This window comes from Bison bison, unplaced genomic scaffold (genome assembly GCF_000754665.1).
Source record: "Bison bison bison isolate TAMUID 2011002044 unplaced genomic scaffold, Bison_UMD1.0 scf7180017864213, whole genome shotgun sequence".
Lineage (NCBI taxonomy): Eukaryota > Metazoa > Chordata > Mammalia > Artiodactyla > Bovidae > Bison > Bison bison.
The window spans coordinates 4,823,871-4,843,701 of NW_011494785.1; positions in this window are offsets into that span (position 1 = coordinate 4,823,871).

Consider the following 19,831-nt stretch of genomic DNA (forward strand, 5'->3'; position numbering starts at 1 on the left):
AAGATCCCCTGGAGAAGGGAAAGGCTACCCACTCCAGTATTCTGGCCTGGAGAATTCCATGGACTGTCTCAAAGAGTCAGACCCCACTGAGTGACTTTCATTTCACTCCTGCTCTCAACTCTGAAAAGTCATTTAGTGGTACCTGGAAATGCTTTCTCTAGAAGCTGACCACCTGCTGCTAGTTCTCACAAAACTTTTTCTTGAGTTGCACTCTAGACTTTTATTAGTACAGGGCCTTTTTACTTAAGACATTCAAACATATAACCATGATTTTCAGTAATATGATTATGTTCATGTTTAATAAATAGAGTAAGCATCAGGAAGAAATGGGGGCACAGCGTGGCATGGGTGCCCCCTCTGCTGAGCCTGAGGTGAGGATGAAGTGCCTCCCACTCTGGGTCTCAGTTTCCTTGTGTTCTGCCAGGGCAGACTGGCTGGATAGTCTACAGTGATCTTCCCACAAGTCACACTATGGAAAAGCATGAGTGTTTGAGTTCTGTCTCATCCCAACATTTCACTTTGTTCCCAATTCAAGTGAAAGTAGGGACAATTTCACGTGGCTTCGTGGGGGCTTCAGTTTAGGCTATGATTTGAGACACAAAAATAGAGGGAGAGCATTATGGTCCAGAGACTGGGTGATTGACAATTATGTGTATATATAATATATATGTGTCTAGAAACTGAACCAGAGTCTAGCTGGCAGGCCTTGGATCAAAGGAGTTAAACTATGTTGTGTGTGTTTTATATTAACTCTATTGTATCCATGGCATGTCACATCCCTGTGTAGGAGGCACTCCGTAAATGTGGTTGAAGACATACAAATGGCCTACGAGCACATGAAAAGATGCTCAACATCATTAATCATTAGAAAAATGCTAATCAAAACCAAATAAGGCATTACCTCATACCCATTAGGATGGCTGCAGTTAATAAAATAGAAAATAATAAGTGTTGGTGAAGAGGCAGAGAAATTGGAGTTCTGGCGTGCTGTTGGTGGTAATGTGAAATGGTACAGCTGCTGTAGGAAACAGCATGGCAGTTCCTCGAAAACTTAAAAATACAACTACCCTATGATCCAGCAATTCCACTTCTGGGTATATATCAAAAATAAAGAAAAGCAGAGGCTAGAGGAAACATTTGTACACCCGAGTTCATAGCATTATTTGCAACAACCAGAAGATGGTGAAATAGGAGGGAAAGGGGCAGGGCACACCCTTTAAAAGAATGACATAGCCAGAGGACAGGACGTAAGCTGATTAGAACCAAATAGGTCCAAGATTGTGGATGAATCGACTTGACCTTGAGCCATAGTATACACTCATTGTGACACGTCAGCAAGCTAAATGATACAACTACAGGCACCATGACATTCCTGAGGCCAGCCATCAAAGGCCAAAAAGTGGGCAGTGGCCTAATTCCTGGAAAACTCCTCCCCTTCCCCAAAATAGCTGAAGTAATCCTCCCTCTCATTAGCGTGTGAAATTACCTCACCCATAAAAACTAACCACACCACTTTTTGAGGCTGCTCTCATGCTAGTGGTAAAGAACCTGCCTGCCAGTACAGGTAGACATAAGAGACATGGGTTCAAACCCTGGGTCAGGAAGATTCCCCTGGAGGAGCGCACAGCCACGCACTCCAGGATTCTTGCCTGGATAATCCCCATGGACAGAGGAGCCTGGTGGGCTGTGGGGTTGCAGAGAATCGGACACAACTGAAGTGGCTCAGCATGCATGATCACCTTCTGAGATGGCCCACACTCTGTCCGTGGAGTGTGTTTCTCTTTAAATAAATCCACTCCTTACCTATCACTTTGTCTCTCATTGAATTCTGTCCGCCATGAGACATCAAGATCCTGAGCTTCACTGGGTCCTGAAACCAGGTGTATGATCTTAGTTGGAGGACTGTGGATTTAGGGCAGGTTCAAGTCCTGGCCTCATAGCTCAGTTGGTAAAGAATCTGCCTGCAATACAGGAGACCTGGGTTCGATTCCTGGGTCGGCAAGATCCCCTAGAGAAGAAAATGGCAACCCACTCCAGTATTCTTCCCTGGAGAATCCCATGGACAAAAGATCCTGGTGGGTGACAGTCCATGGGATTGCAAGTGTCAGACACGACTTAGGACTAAACCACCACCACCAAGTCCTGGCCATGTGGGTTTGAGTCCCAAACTAGATTTTGGCCAGGTTTAAGTTTCAGCACATGGGTTCAAGCCCCAGTCTGAGATGCAAGGTTTGAGTAGGAGCAACCTAAGTGTCCCTCACAGATGATGGATAAACACAATGCGGTGTGTCCATACAGTGGAATATTATCCAGCCTTAAAAAGGAAGGAAATGCTATCACACACCACAGCATGGAGGGAACTTGGGGACTTTATTCTGAGTGAAATAAACCAATAACAAAAAGATAATAGGGTATTATTTCACTTATGTGAGGTGTCCAGAGTGGTGAAAAATCCCAGAATCTGGAAGGGTGGTTGCCAGAGGCTGAGGGGTAGGGGCTGTTTATGGGCATAGAGTTTCAGTTTTGCAAGATGAACAAGTTCTGGGAATTTATTGCACCATGTGAATCTACTTAACACTATGGAATTCTACGCTTTAAGATAGCTATGATGGCAAATTTTACTGTATATGTATTTTGCAACAATTAAAAATGAAAATATAGGAAAATATGGAAGATATAGTATCTTCCATATTATGTGAAAATGAAAGAAACAGCAAATAATGTGAAATGAAGACATAAATAAATAGGAAAAATAGGTGAAAATTGTTCTCACATCAAAAATTATTGGGGACACCCCCAAACCACTTGTTTACTGACTCCCAAATTATTAGTTCACTATATCCTACAGACAAGGGCTTTATCCACCCCAAGAAAAATAAGGGTTTGGGGTCTGGTTGGCTGGAGCCCTCACTTCAGGATGACTGTACCCTTTTGTGTCCTAACTGGAAAAACTCATGCAGAAAGAGTGACTGTTGAGAGTCACCCCCAGATGGATGGACACTCCCTCCGTCTACTCTGGAAATGTGGCTACCACTTGAAATTTGTCGTTTGCAACTTTTGAGTGTTCAGTTCAGTTCAGTTCAGTCGCTCAGTCATGTCCGACTCTTTGCGACCCCATGAATCACAGCATGCCAGGCCTTACTGTCCATCACCAACTCGCGGAGTTCACTCAGACTCACATCCATCGAGTCAGTTATGCCATCCGGCCATCTCATCCTCTGTCGTCCCCTTCTCCTCCTGCCCCCAATCCCTCCCAGTATCAGTCTTTTCCAATGAGTCAACTCTTCGCATGAGGTGGCCAAAGTACTGGAGTTTCAGCTTTAGCATCATTCCTTCCAAAGAAATCCCAGGGCTGATCTCCTTCAGAATGGACTGGTTGGATCTCCTTGCAGTCCAGGGGACTCTCACGAGTCTTCTCCAACACCACAGTTCAAAAGCATCAATTCTTCGGCGCTCAGCTTTCTTCACAGTCCAACTCTCATACCTATTTTCACGTATTCCAACACCCAACCAAAGGATTAGAATTACTTGGATCGAAAAACCCCAAGTATCAGCTAATATTTGTTAATAGTAACAAACACCTTGGGTGCTTGTTACTAAGCAGGTAGCTATGACAACCCTAAAATAAGAATAACCCGTGTTGTAAACATAGCCATTCCTAAGCACTGAACACTTGGGCAAGGTTTTCAATCATTTGATGGTTCAGGGGACATACATACAGCTGGTGTGCACGGCTCTGTGCCCTGGAGGAGACAGAGATGCAGAGGGTGTGTCTGCCCCTAAGGACTCAGAAACACACTGCAAAATAGTGACCGGTTATCAGTGGTGGAAGTGCCAACGGCTGATGGTTATAAATAAAATGTCCTCCCTGTAGAGGACCAGTGGAGAGGGAGGGTCCTTGTGCAGAACCTGGCCCCTGGGAGGGACCTAACAAATGCTGTTCTGGGTTTTTTCTTTTATAAACGTACCATGAAAAAAAAAAAAAAGCCCCACACAAATGTGCCCCCAAATTACACAGATGCATTCTTACTGACAGTTAAGTATTTAAAAAATGTTATTTCCTGTTTCTGAGTAATGTGCAGGTCAAAGGAACAGAAACGGTTGACTCACAAGAGCATCATGAGATGGGCGTTCACGTCGGGGTGCCCTGGCTCTGTGCCCCTCGTTTTCTCCTCCCCAAGGCAGGAAGAGTCAGTCCCAGACTCAGTGTCTGCCAGACAGACGTCCCGCCTTTTGCCTCTGACCTAGGTTTTCAGCACCAGCTCTTGGGTTTCCTTGTGCCCCTCAAGCCTGCGTGTGCATCCGAGTAACTTGGAAGGCCTTGGGTCAGAGGTCCGGGGAGCTGCCGAGAACTCACATGTCCAGCAGGTTCCCCGGTGCTGCTGCCAGAACCTCCCATTCCCTGGTTTAACTTCTCCTGCTGTAAAACTTTTGCTAAATTGTATTTCTTGAAGGCTTTCCTTTTTTAGTAAAATACAAATAATGTTCAAAAAATTTTGTTCCCCCCACCCTTGCCCCCATCTTTTGCCTTTGAGTCTTCTCGTGCAAAGTCCGAAGTTTTCCCCGTGATGTAGTGAAAAAACGTGGGCTTTTATTTTATTTTTATTGAGTTACTTTGCACCACGTGGCATGTGGGATCTTAGGTCCCCCAACCAGGGATCGAAACCATGCTCCCTGTAGTAGAAGCGAGGAGTCCTAACCACTGGACCTCCAGGCAAGTCCCAGAACATGGGTTTTCAGTCAGACAGATTCTGACTTAAAACCTGGAATCTGTCTCTTATCAGCTCTGTGACTCTGGACAAGCTATTTAACCACTTGGAGCCTTGGTGTTTCCATCTGTGAAATGGGACTAGTGATTTTCGTATCTTGGGGGCTTGTGAGGATTGAGTGGGATAATGCACAAAACCTTCCAGCGCAGCTCCTGGCTGTTGGAAAACAGCTGCTATTTACTGAGATTTTACTGTGTGTTAGATGTTCTTCAGAGGTCTTTACGAGTATGAACTTAGCTATTCCTTGCATCAGCTCACCTCCATTTACAGGTGGAGAAGCCATGGCACAGACAGGTAAGTGCTCAGGACCCATGGGCCCACAGAACTGGAACTTGAGCTCCATAGTCTAGGTCTTGAGCCACTTTCTAAGCCCATGAGCTCCACTGCCCTGCAGAGGCATGTCAGCTTGCCTCCCACCTGGCTGAGCTGTAAGGAGGGCCGTGAAAGCAGTGGCTGAGATGTGCACTCTGCCATTCACGGTCGTGGACCACGGCCAGGAGTGGCTGTTGTGCAGAACACCTAAGGCCCTGGTTGGTTAGCCAGCCAGTATGGGTCAGTGTGTGTGTGTGAGACAGACACACACAGAGAGACAGACAGACATGAACAGAGCCTGAAGACACTGCTGTGAGTGTGCTCGTCACAGTGGGTCACCTGTGCTGAGGCCTGCTCGCTCTCTGGGCCTCCATCTGGACGCCTGGCCAGCTCTGGCCCTGCTCCATCCCCAGGAGCACGCTTATGTGTAATCATGTCACCCTCTAGTGGTTGCTTCCCTATTAGCCCGCTTTCTAGGAAACAGCCCCCTCTCGGTGCAGGTGACCTGGGGCGAGGAGACCCTCAGGGAACCTGGGAGTGGGGGAGAGCGGTGGTGGGGGGGTCGGGGGGTCAGGGGGCAGTGCTAGGAAAAGAGGAGTGTGGCCCTGGGCTGCAGGAGAGGTGGGGTCTGGAGAGGGCAAAGATTAGGCAGAGCATCTGGAGAGGAGAGAAGAGAGAGGCTCCTGCGTTTCAAACGTTTTTAACCATTTGTTTTTAATTGAAATACTGTTGATTTGTGATATTGTGTTAGTTTCAATTGTGCAGCATGTGATGGAGCTATACATGTATACACATATGGATGTATGGTATGTGTGCTAAGTCACTCGGTTGTATCTGACTCTGCCACCCCATGGACTGTAGCCCTCCAGGCTCCTCTGTCCATGGGATTTCCCAGGCAAGAATACTGGAGTGGGTTGCTATTTCCTCCTGCAGGGACTTTTCCTGACCCAGGGATTAACCCTACATCTCTTTCAGCTCCTGCATTGGCGGGTGGATTCTTTACCACTGAGCCACGTGGGAAGACCCATGTATGTATATATATACACATATATGTACACATGTACACGTGTACATATATGTACACAATATATACAGTGTTTTTTTCAGATTCTTTTCCATTACAAGTTACCTCAAGACATCACATATACTCCCTTGTGCTATATAGCAGGCCCTTGTTGTTTATCTTTGTATATGATAGTACTGCTACTACTGCTAAGTCGCTTCAGTTGTGTCTGACTCTGTGTGACCCCATAGACAGCCTCCTACCAGGCTCCTCTGTCCCTGGGATTCTCCAGGCAAGAACGCTGGAGTGGGTTGCCATTTCCTTCTCCAATGCATGAAAGTGAAAAGTGAGAGTGAAGTCGCTCAGTCGTGTCTGACTCTGCAACCCCATGGACTGCAGCCCACCAGGCTCCTCCGTCCATGGGATTCTCCAGGCAAGAGGACTGGAGTGGGGCGCCATCACCTTCTCCGATACATAGTACTGTGTATCTGTTAATCTTAAACTCCTCTTGTATCCTCCCCTGCCCCTCATATCCTCTGGTAATCATCCTTTTTCCTGTGTCTGTGAGTCTGTTTCTGCGGCAACATGGATGGACCTAGAGGTTATCACATTGAGTGAAGTAAGTCAAACAGAGGAGGACACATCATATGACATCACTCCTGTGTGGAATCTCAATGACATAAGGAACAGAGTGCATGTCCATCTTTCGTGAGTGCCGTTCCATGTTTGCAGGCTTGGGTGCTGCACCCTGGGCTGTCTCTCTGGAGGGCGTTTCAGTTCCTTTTTCCAAGAGAAGTAGGCGTCGGCCACGAGCTCCCAGGGCTGAGTACATTCCAAACTTTCACCACCTGAGTAGACAGGTAGCTAGGCTGCTTCTCCCCAGCCTGGGGCCGTGTTCTCTCCGTCGTGCAAGGTCATTCGTTTCAGGATCCTCACAGATTTGTCCTGTTGTTGTTCAGTCGCTCAGTTGTATCCTACTCTTTGCGACCCCATGGTCTGCAGCACACCAGGCTTCCTTGTCCTTCACAGAGAAGGCAATGGCACCCCACTCCAGTACTCCTGCCAGGAAAATGCCATGAATGGAGGAGCCTGGTAGGCTGCAGTCCATGGGGTTGCTGAGGATCGGACACGACTGAGCAACTTCATTTTCACTTTTCACTTTGATGCATTGGAGAAGGAAATGGCAACCCACTCCAGTGTTCTTGCCAATGGAGAATCCCAGGGACGGGGGAGCCTGGTGGGCTGCCGTCTATGGGGTCACACAGAGTCGGACACGACTGAAGTGACTTAGCAGCTTAGCAGCAGGACTGCAGCACGCCAGGCTTCCTTGTCCTTCACCATCTCCCCAAGTTTGCTCAAACTCATGTCCACTGAGTCGGTGATACCATCCAACCATCTCATCCCCTGCCGTACCCTTCTCCTCCTGCCCTCAGTCTTTCCCAGCCATCAGGGTCTTTTCCAATGATTCGCATCAGGTGGCCAAAGTAGTGGAGCTTCAGCTTCAGCATCAGTCCTTCCAATGAATATTCATTGGAATTTTTTTTTGGTCAAATCCTGATAAATATTGCAAATGCAGGGAGGAAACTGAGACCAATCTTACTCAGCATAGGTTTGTAACTCCTCGAGATCCTAGGACGCCGCTGTCTGCAGCCTTACAGGCCGGAGTCTGAAGGTTGTTCCCTTTTGGATAGGTGCTGGCACTGAGCCAGGCCTTGCTGGAATGTCCTCTTTGGATGGACCTGGGCATTTACATCTCTTGCATGATGTCAGACCCACTGAGGACTAGGGGTCGGCTCTGACACTGAGCTCACAGCCAGATCTTCTTTTCTGCCAAGAGGATAGGGTTAAAAGGTTTTAAAAAAAAATAAAAATAAAAATAGCCAGAATCTCAAAGGGTGAAAAAGCACAATCTAGCCTTGTTGGTATTAACTCTTCACACCCCAGGAAGGATAAAAATCACATCTTTACATAATCATGGGGTCTGTCACTTTCTTGATAAACAGTTACTCCAAAGGGGCCACTAGGTCCAAGCGGGGCCTTCCTGCTGTGTCAGGGTGTGAAAGCGGCACAGAAACCCTGTCCCATTTCCTAAAGTTGGGACAACTTGTCTCAGTGCTGAGCTCAGTGAGGTTCTTGTTTACTATTGATTTCTAAACGTCATGTAGTGTTTAAAGCCAAAAAGTTCAAGTAACTGACCCAAGTGGTCCATGCCTCCTGTTGGCTATCCAGAATTCATTGATTTAGTTGTTTGGGGGGACTAAGCTGTCAGCATTTGGGGAGAAGAGGGGACCTAGGGACTGGATGATGGTTCCCTTTGAAGCTTTGAGGGCGCGGTGAGGACACATGAGGACAGCTCTTGGTTTTACAAAAGGAGAAAACAAGGCGGAGAATGAGAAGTGACCTTCTCAGGGTCACGGGGTCTCTCCTGGGACTGCAGAGGCTCTGGGAACCTCTCACAGAGGCTTGCCCTTGTATGAGACATTTTATGAGAACTCCGTGTGTCTGGAGACTTCCCTGGTGGTCCAGTGGCTAAGACTCCACACTCCCAATGCAGGGGCCCGGGTTCGAGCTAAATTCCACATGTCACGTTAGAGTTTGCATGCTGCAACCAAAGATCCTGAATGCCATATGTATAGAATCTAGAAAAAATGGCGCAGATGAACCTATTTGCAGGGCAGGAATAGAGATGCAGACAGAGGGAATGGATTTGTGGACACTGCAGGGGAAGGAGAGGGTGGGACAAATTGAAACAGTAGCACTGACATATTGACACTCTGCTAAGTGGCTTCAGTCGTGTCCAACTCTTTGCGACCCCATGGACTATAGCCCATAGGCTCCTCTGTCATGAGATTCTCCAGGCAAGAATACTGGAGTGGTTTGCCATGCCCTTCTCCAGGGGATCTTCCTGACCCAGGAATGGAACCTGGGTCTCCTGCATTGCAGGCACATTTTTTACCGTCTGAGCCACCAGGGAAGCCCTATATATACGCTGCTGCTGCTGCTGCTGCTGCTAAGTCGCTACCATGTGTCAAATAGGTTGCTCGTGGGAAGTTGGTGTACAGCACAGGGAGCACAGCTCAGAGCTCTGTGATGACCTAAAGGGGTGGGGTGGAGGGGTGGGAGGGAGGCTCACAAGGGAGGGGATTTCGTATACTTATAGCTGATTCACGTTGCTGTACAGCAGAAACTAACAACATTATAAACCAATTATCCTCAAAAAAAAAAAATCCCGTAGGCCGCAACTTAAGATCTGCTGCAAGTAAGACCCAGCACAGCCAAATGCATAAATAAATATATACATTAAAAAAAACTGTGCATCTGGAAGGATAGTCAGGCGTGGGCGGAAGTCCACAAAAGTGGCCTCACTTCCCCCACTAAGTGAGGAGGATGGTGACTGATAAACTGCAGCAGGGGAGGAGAAACAGCTCCTCCAGTGGTGTGAGCAACTGTTAAATGTGCCGAGGGTTGGGGTGGGAGGAATAAACAAATAAATAATAAACATATTATTAAGTATATTGAAAGAAAAAGCACTGGGCGTCTCTGGTGGCTTAGTGGTAAAGAATCCTCCTGCCAGTGCAGTAGACACAGGCTCGATCCCTGGTCCGGGAAGATCCCACATGCCACGGAGCAGCTAAACCTGTGCACCATCACTGCTGAAGCCCGCGTGGCCTGGAGCGGTGCTCCGCAGCAAGAGAAGCCACTGCGATGAGAAGCCTGCACTCTGCAACGAGAGAGTAGCCCCCACTCACAGGACTAGAGAAAAGTTTGTGCAGCAACTAAAGTCAGCACAGTCAAAAATAAATAAATAACAAGTACAATTTTTTAGAAACGTGCTCTGGGGAAATGGAAATCCCCGCCCTTGAGGTCTTCTTTTTGCTTGGTTCTCCATTCTCTTGATTTTATATATAAATGCTAAACATTTGGCATACTTTGAAAAATAATACATAAGCTAAGAAACTGTTCTAGCACACAGAGAAGTGGGCGAGCTGCACTGTGACCCCAGCCGCAGCCTGTCTTATGCTTCATGGTAGAAATGGTGCACCCGCTTCTTGGGCTGAGGCTTGACCATCCACGTGTCCAATATAAACACAGCATTTACTAAGAAGAGGTGTCCTACACCAATGGAAAGCTGTGAGTACCATGTGAATATGCTAATATCTTTGTGTTATATAGTATAAAATAGGAAGTGCTAAGATTTGAGCATTTCTTCATCCTTAAGCAACATAAGGAATCTCATGATTTAAGAGGGGAGGGACAAATTAGGCATACAGGATTAACAGATACAAACTGCTATGTATAAAATAGATGAGCTACAGGGATATACTGTACAGCAGAGGGAATTATACCCATTACCCTGTAATAACATATAATAAAGTATAATCAGCAAAAATAACCGATACGCTATACATCTAACACAATATTGTAAATCAACTGTACTTTAATTTGAAGGGGGAAAAAACAGATTCCATGGTTTAGTTTAGATCATCTTAGGGACTTCCTGATGGTCCAGTGGTTAAGAATCTGCCTTCCAATGCAGGGTGTGCAGGTTTGATCCCTGTCAGGGAGCTAAAAAGATCCCACATGCCCAAACAGCAAAATGCATAAAGCAGAAACAATATTGTAACAAATTCAATAAAGACTTTTAAAGTGGTCTACATCAAAAAATAAATAGAAAAAGATCTTAAAATTTGATCATCTTAAATTGTCCTTGGAGAGAGCTAGTTGTTCCATTCTGATGCATGGATTGTGTTCCAAACTGAGGGTGGGGAGTTGTTTTGTTTCCTTTTTTGGCCATGGTGTAGGGCTTGGGCTTGTGAGAATTTTATTTCCCTGACCAGGGATTGAACCTGGGTCCCTGGCACTGAGAGTGTTGAGTCTTAACCACTGGACTGCCAGGGAAGTCCCCACTTTTTTTTTTTTTAAATCTTTTTATTCCATCCATTTAAATTCTAAACAAAGCTAGAAAAGGGAGATTTGAAGACCTGAAAACATTGTCTGCCACTTCTGTTCTACCATGAAAAGCAATGGGTGGCAAAAAATAAAAAAGCAGTACTCTTGCCTGGAAAATCCCATGGATGGAGGAGCCTGGAAGGCTTCAGTCTCTGGGGTCGCTGAGGGTCGGATACGACTGAGCGGCTTCACTTTCGCTTTTCACTTTCATGCACTGGAGAAGGAAATGGCAACCCACTCCAGTGTTCTTGCCTGGAGAATCCCAGGGACGGGCAGCCTGGTGGGCTGCCGTCTGTGGGGTCATACAAAGACGGACACGACTGAAGTGACTTAGCAGCAGCAGCAGCAGCAGCAGAGGGATTACGTCTGTGGTGTTCTACATGAGAAAGCACCCAGTTCCACGTGAAAGTTGAGTTGCTTCGCACCCCTTTTGTAGGTTGGAGCCTGAATGTTTTCGTGACCATCTCTTAGACATTAGGGATCCTGAAAAATTAAACAAGCAGACTATTCCATCCTGGGGGAGGGTCGCCTAGTGCCTGTTAAGAGTGTTTCTAGATCCTGCTTGAGTGGACCTCCCGCACCTCCACCTCACCCCCGAAAAGAGTAAACTATCTCGAAACATCCAAATAAACTTGACAACAGCAATAAAGTAACTTTAGAGAGGCGTATCAGAGATTCTTTCCCCATTTTTCTGCAGCATACCAGTTTGGTTTGCTTCACGGTTAGATGCACTTGGATCTGGTGGTGGTTTCGTGGGTGTACACAAATGTCAGAATTCATCGAGCTGTGTATTTATTTGTGCATTTTATTCTGTGTATATGTATTTCAGTTTTTTTTTTTTTTTTTGAAGTTGCTTGTTTGTTTAAGTCAAAGGGGGCTTAACAGGTCACAGGAGGTTTACTTCTATGCTTACATATCATCACAAGTTCTGTTTGCTCAGTGGACCAAACAGCTAGAGATTCACTGGCAGCGGCTGCCTGGAATTGAAAAGGGCTGGGAACGTGGCCCTAGCACTTGTACCACCCTCTGTGACTGCCATGTCCTCCCTGGACAGTTCCAGCCTGGCTGCACTTGCTGAACCAGGGCGAGCAGTTTGTCTTTCTTATTCACTTCCTGCAGCCCCTGGTACAGTGTATGCAGTTGGCACCCAATAAATATTCTTTTATCAACCCTCAATATTCACTGGAAGGACTGATGCTGAAGCTCCACTACTTTGGCCACCTGATGTGAAGAACTGACTCATTAGAAAAGACCCTCATGCTGAGGAGGGGCTGACAAAGGATGAGATGGTTGGATGGCATCACCGACTCGATGGACATGAGTTTGAGCAAGCTCTGGGAGATGGTGAAGGACAGGGAAGCCTGGCATGCTGCAGTCCCTGGACTTGCAGACTGCAAAGAGTCGGACATGACTGGGCCACTGAACAACAACAACAAATATTCTTTTATCTGATTTTTTTTTTTAAATTAATATATGTCTTGGGTAGGGGGTAGAGAGGGAGAAGGAAGCTGTCTTTTAAAGCCTAGAGCAGAGACTGTGTCATGGGGAGCACCCCAGGACTGGGTGAGAATGCAGACCTTTCTGGATCTGCCTCTGTCTTTCAGGGTGTTTTCTGAATGTTGGACAAATACAACCATTTCACCATTCCTGTACCCTGTTCCCTGCTGTTCCTCATGGAGCCTGATAGGTCCCATTATACTTCTGGGCTCTGCTGGGAGGTTTTCTTTGGTTGTTGATACTGACTTTTCAGGTTGGGTGTCTGGTTTCTCTCGATGCAAACACCTTTTAGTACTGAGATTTTCCTAGGGGTCTGACCCTTTGAACCTGGAAATTGTCATCAGGATGCTTTTTCACGTTCCTGTGGGTGAAAAGCTCAGGCCTTTCTGCAGGTTGAGGGGTTGCAGTTGCTCCTGTGCCGCCCAGTGGCCAGGGAGCCTAGCGGAAGCTGACTGTTGTCATACACATGAGGGCTCCAGACCCAGCTGTCTTGTCTGTTTCTGCCCCCTAGACAGTGGCATCTGCAAGGGTGAGGCCCTTCGCAGAAGATCAAGAACGTTCCTGCCAGGGATTCCCTGGTGGCTCAGTGGTAAAGATTCTGCCTGCTAACGCAGGGAACACTGGTTCGATCCCTGGTCCAGGAAGATCCCACATGCCCTGGGACAGCTAAGCCCACGTGCTACAACTACTGAAGCCCATGCACCTAGAGCCCGTGCTCTGCAACAAGAGAAGCCACCGTAATGAGAAGCCTGTGCGTCGCAACTAGAGTAGCCCCCGCTCACCACACGAAGAGAAAGCCCACTCGCAGCAGTGAAGACCCAGCACAGCGAAAAATATATAATTAATTTAAAAAAAAAAAAACACTCCTGCCTCGTTCTTGCTCCTGCAAATGTGTCCTTGATTTGAACTTGCAGGCACTGGCTTCTGGGCATTTTTTGCAAATGGTCCTTGTTAGAATTTCCCTGTTAGTTTTCTAAGTCTATTTGTTTTATTGAAATACAACTGACATATAAATTAGGGAGGGACCTTGTCACGAACGTGCATCACTTTGGTGCGGAGACCGTGCTAGTGCGGAAGGAACGCAGAGAAGACACACCTCTCTTTTGCTTCTTCCAGGAATTAGTAGTCGTGTTGCTGCGGCGGACCTCAGACACTTACATCAGTTTTCTAGAATTTCCGACTGCTCTTGAAACCCACCATGCTGTTTTATTTTGCTGATGGAACCCAGATGGCAGGAGAGAGTTGTTTTCTTTTCTGCGACCTGAACTGCTGCATCACCTAGACACAGGCTATGGTCACAGAGCATGGTCAGCTTTGGGAAGCTGCGGAGTCAAAAGATGCCTCCTGATTCAACACTTCCGCCCCGTGGAACTTCAGCGTGTGTCCAGTTACAGAGTCACTGGCCTTGCTTGGCAAAAACGCATTTCTGTGCTAGAGTTCGCCGGGCGGAGCTGGTGTTGCCCTGGCTGGTGGGGTTTGGGGACCCATCTGCTTTGCACGTCATTAGTGACATTGTTTGCTCAGGGTTCCTCTGCCGAATGTTTATTCATGGAGACCTGGAGACAAGCTCCAACAGCCCAGCTGGCTTTCCAGATCCTGGGTGGACCCTGTAGCCCTTTTTTTCATTGGATGCGGCTGTCACAGAAAGAGAATAAATATGGATATCTCCTCCCCGCCCCAAGTGGTGCTTCCGTTGGATTCAACACATAATGCAAGTCGGCTATGCTCTGGGAGGCGCAGAGCTGAACCACAGCGAGGAGTCCTACAGCTCTGTCACCGCCGCTGATGGCACTCTTGGGTCGGATCTTTGGGCCTGCTTTGGTTGGCCGCTCCTCCCCTGGTCCTGCTACAAGGGTCCTCATCTTAAAACTAACTTTGACCAGTGATCGAACTGGGTCCCCTGCAGTGGAAGCGCCGAGCCCTAACCACTGGAACCCCAGGGAAATGCTGAGTCATTTTAGCTCTCAGTAGTCATGAGTAGCCAGTGGCCTACCATATCGGGCAGCGCAGTGAGGCTGTCTTCCTAGGGGGAGTGACCCCTCACTCATCTGTTGTCTGCCCCTCCGTGGTGCTCGGTGGGCCCACAGTCATTATCTGTCATAGGATGGACACTGGATGCTTAGCAGGGGCTGCAGAGTTCGAGGAGCCTGCGGGCATCTGTGTGTTCCCTGCATTCTCTGTGGACCCCAATGAGGCAACCCTGGCCACCCAGCTCAGCCTTTGTTCTTGCAGCCTTCACTGGGAGCCTTAGTAGGAGGGCTGGGAGCCTGTGAAGGAGCCTGGCAGAGTCACAAAAGAGAAGAATCTCGGTGATGAGCCAAGAGCCCCCTCAACCTGCCCGGGGCAGGGGGACCTTGCTTTCCCCAGAAGCAGCCACACGAGTCATTTAATCCCAAAAGCCAGAACCTGTAAGACCCCCAGACCTGATCCAAAGGCACCCGTGTGACTCTGGTTTGGGGAAAGGAAATGTGGGTGTTGAGCTGGGGAGGGAAGCTGAGAAGTAGGGGATTCTGCCCGGGATGAGCGCTTCCTGCTTCCAGCGTCATTAGAAGGATGCTCGGCACTTCTTCCCTCTGAGGACCTGCCTCTTCTGCAGCACAGCCCAAGGGTCAGTCCAGACCAGGGGACCAGCTGGAGATGGCAACGGGCATCATCTAGAGTTCGTGGCAGCCAGGGGGCACGTTGGTGTGGGCCGTCAGTCTTAGGACCGTCAGCTGCCCCATCCTCTCCACTCTGCCCTGGAAGCCTGTCCAGCTGGTCCTTCCTCAGCTACATCCCCAGTGCCTGGCTGGTGGAGGTGGATGCCCAGTGTCCCACATCCCTATTCCAGCCCTGTGGATCCAAGCAAAAAGATCAGAGTAAGATGAGGGAATAACTTATCCAAACTCTCTGTTTCTATGAAGAAATAACAGAGTTGTTTAGAAAAAAGAACCGGTATATGTAACTGCTTTCAGAAAACCCCATGTGTGCAAATCCAGAATTATAAATAGTTCAGAAAGACTATTCACATGGTAAAATGACTATTATAAGTGGTATATAAAAATATAATATTTAATACACATAGTAGGCTTCCAGGTGGCTCAGTGATAAAGACTCCGCCTGCAAAGCAGAAGATGTGGGTTTCCTGAGTCAGGAAAATCTCCTGGAAAAGGACGTGGCAACCCACTCCAGTATCTTTGCCTGGGAAATCCCATGGAGGAAGGAGCCTGGCATGCTACAGTCTATGGGGTTGCAAAAATCAGACATGACTTAGTGACTAAACCACCACCACCACACATATTAAGATTCCTTTAAATAACAGAGTCACAAAAAATAAATAACAAAGTCACTTTGTTATTTGCTTAAAAGCTTTTAGGAAACTGGCAAGCAAAATGAATTCGTGAAGCAGCCAGGAGAGAGGCAATAGAGAATGGTGGGGAGTTTGGAAAATCAGCCTGTGTCCCCTCCCCAACCCATGAAGCATTCATATTTCAGAACCTTATATTAGTCAAAGCAACTTGATTGTCTGATGGTTGGTGATTCCTGATTTTTTTTTTTTTTAATTTTTGGCCACATAGAGTGGCCTGTGGGATCTTAGTTCCTCAACCAGGGATGGAACCCTTGCCCCCTACAGTGGACCAACCGCTGGACTGCCAGGGAAGTCCCAAGTCCTGCTTTCTTAAATAGTAAGATTTCCCCAGGTCCATTTACAATATGATTAGGTTTGCAAAAAGAGGAACACATTTACTTGGTAGCACAAGACAAACATTTTAATTCTAATCAGCCTGTTATGAAGAGAGGGCATCCGCCTGCCAGCAGCGGAGGTCCAGAGCTTCATTCATTGCCTTGTTCACTGTATCCCAACCAAGCAATGCACAGACGTGGGTGGCACGTGACCAGGTAAGTGCTTTCCCCCAGAGCAGCAGACCCAGTGAACACAGACAACGGGGAAAGGTGGGCGCACTCAGGCTGTTTTCCCCTCTCCTCTCGGCTGTCCTAGAAATGAAGTCCATGGGTGTAGGTGCCCTGCTTCCAGAACCACACTCACCTCTGGCCATATGGTTCTACCTTCTTCTCTAGAACATCTTTGTAAGTTAATTTATCAGGATTCAGGAGGAGGAAAAGTTCTTTCTTCCGAGGAACTTTTGCTTGGCACCCAAGTGGCTCAGGTAAAGAATCTGCCTGCAGTGCAGAAGACCTGAGTTTGATCCCTGGATCAGGAAGATCCTCTGGAGAAGGAAATGGCAACCCACTCTGGTATTCTTACCTGGAGAATTCCATGGACAGAGGCTGCAGTTGGTGAGGTCACAAAGAATCGGACATGACTGAGCAATTAACACGATCACTTTTTCATGGGGAGAAAACTCTGCTCTCCCAAGTGAGATGAGGAGGACTTGGTAAGGATCAGCCTTTCTGGTGACTGCACAGGGATCGGGGTCTGGGCACTTGCCTGCCTGCTCTGTGGGACTCATTCCAGCAGGTGCAGAGGGCACTTCACACTTCCTGAGGCCCTGGGACCTGGAGAATTCTGTATCTCTGAAGCATCAAGAAGGAGACTTTAGGGACTTACCTGCTGGTCCAATGGTTAAGACTCTAAGCTTCCACTGCAGGGGGCACAGGTTTGATCCCTAGCCAGGGAACTAAGATCCCACATACCAAGCTGCATGGCCAAAAAAGTAATTAATTAATTTAAAAAATAAAAAAAAAACTCCTTGACAGTTGTATTCATTGAAAGGCAATGCGATTTCACTGTCGGAGTAGGGTCTCCAGCTGGGGTCACAGTCCCTTGCTCAGCAGCCCTGTTATAAACAATCTGAAACTTCTTTCCACCTTCTCCCAAACCTTGCATTGCTTGTTAAAACCACGCTCCTCCTCCCCTCTGCCTGCGTCTCCCCTAAACCCTCACAACACACCATAGGCAGTCTCCCCAGGCCCTCAACTCTTGGGTTGGTTGGGCTCCCCCATTGCAACGTAAACACTAGCTCCTTAAAACTATCATTCTGGTTCTTGTACATCAACTATACTTCAATGAAAAAAATGAAAGAAAAATTCTTTTTATTCTATTTTAATTTCTCCAGCCTGAAGTAGCCTGACCTCTTCTCAATCCGCATATCATTCTAGTTGAGGGCAAGTCTGGCTTTCTTTCCCTCCTACCACAGGCTCTGTGTGTATGTGTGTGTGTGTGTGTGTTTATACTAGTTACTTTGCAATCAGCATTTTTTTTTTTTTTGGTCACACTAGGTCTTCATTGCTGCTCATGGGCTTTCTGTGGTCGTGGCAAGTGGGGCCTACTCTTCGTTGCGATGCTCGGGCTTCTTGCCGTGATGGCTTCTCTGTTGCAGAGCACCGGTTCTAGGCGTGCAGACTCAGAAGTTGCAGCTCTTAGGCGTAGTTGCTTGAGACATGTGGAATCTTTCCAGACTAGGGATCAAACCCATGTTCTCTGCTCTGGCAGGCAGATTCCTATCCACTGTACCACTAAGAAAGTCCATGATCTGCAGGTTTTTATTCAACATTTGCTTTGGGGCCACTTCCTAAGTCAGGATATTGTCCTGGGACAGCTTTGGTAGGAGGACAGTGGTGAACACCCAGGAGAGCAGAGCAGAGAAAATGTTTGCTCCGGGGGCGGCATGTGTGTTTACCTGTGTGTGGGGGAAAAGGGAAAGGCCTCATTGCCAAGCCAGGGTCTCCCATTCAATGGCTGTGAAACCAAGTTACCTGGCCCCTCCTTGCCTCAGTTCTCTGCTCAAAGTGAGAATAAAAATGGCCTATACCATAGAATTTTAGTGACGGTTAAATGAGAAAAATGGATGCAACAGATCTGGCTCAGTGCATGTAGACAGTACTTAATAAATGTTCACTAGCATTAGATATTGTCACTGGTCATCAGTCAGAACCTGTTTATTGCCAGGTACACGTTCAGTGGGCAGGATGGGGGACCCAGGGGATGAGGCAGGGTGGAGCATGCTTGTACCTTCAGGAAACGCTGCACCTGCCGGAGAAGTAGGAACACACACGGTCCCCAGGGTGTGTGTGGGCTGGGCAGGGCAGGATGGACACTGCCCTCTAGGTGCTAAGGTCAGTGGAAAGAGCCTCCTGGCATTGGATTAAACAAAGGTAGCTTTAGGGGGGACGTGAACCTTGACTGTGGACTTGAGAGTGGTTTGAGGCTCAGTTGCTGGAGAGGAAGAGGCTCGGAGTGAGATCCTTCCTGAGGGGAGCAGGGCTTGTTTGAGAGCAGGAGGGGGACTGGGAAGGAGACCCTATGGTGGGAACTTCAGGCAAAGAGCGGAGGTAGAAGGAGGCCAGGTGGAAAAGTTTCGGGGGCTCAACGGCTGGGAACTTCCGAGAGTTTTCAAATGAAGGGGGGCGGTGGGCTGGCAGGGAGGGCATGGTGATGCTGCAGGAGAGCTGATGTCTGGGCCCCAGGGCTGAGAGCACTTCCAGAAAGTGGGATGGAGGTGAAGGAGACTGCACTCCAGGAGGGGTTGTCAGGAGTCCTGAGGTCCATGAAGAGCCCTCTCTGAGGTGGTAGATACAGATGGAGTGGCTGGGGGACGGAAGGCACAGGCCTGAGGCGCTGGGACCCTCCTCCCCTGCCCCGCCCACCCCTCCCCCAGGCTCAGAAATCCGGGGACCAAGGGCAGCACTTGGACAGCGCCCGGGAGGTGACAGGGGGACGCGCTCCCCTCCCAAACGCTGAGGCTATCTGCCTGCCGGGCCAGGACCGCTGACAAAACTGCCATGTGCCTTTGAATGACACGACTCCTCGCTGGCTCACACAGTGACCAGTGGCCACCCTCAGAAAGGCTTTCCTTCTGGGTAGGTTTCCAGGTTGTGGAGGGCGGGGGGAGGCCCGGGGCAGGTATGGGAGGTGACAACCCTTCCTATGGGCACCTAAGCTGCTCCAGTCCTCAGGCTCTGGGGGCAGCCCAGTGGGGGTTCTGTGGGCAGCAGTGACCGCGGCAGGCGCTTGTCCTGCGCTCTCTGTGTGGACAGCCCTTCCAGGGCAGGGCTGTTGGGTCAGCTCCACCCACCCGAGTCCCTCTCTGGGTCTCCTAACTGCACGGGGTAGACGCGGCCTCTTCGGGAATGAAAACCGGTGGCTGGCAAAGTCCCAATTCAATTATGTGCCCCTTTGGCTGCGACAGTAAAGAGGTCTCAGTAGGGATCCTAGACATGCAGAGGGGCCCGCGGGCCCCAGAGCTGCACCCCATCTGTCTACTTGGGGTTCTGGGGGAGGCTTCCCCAGAGGGCCCTACTCAGGATGAACTGACACCCTCACTCTGGGCCTTTGTCCCCACTCAGTCCTTCCTCGGGG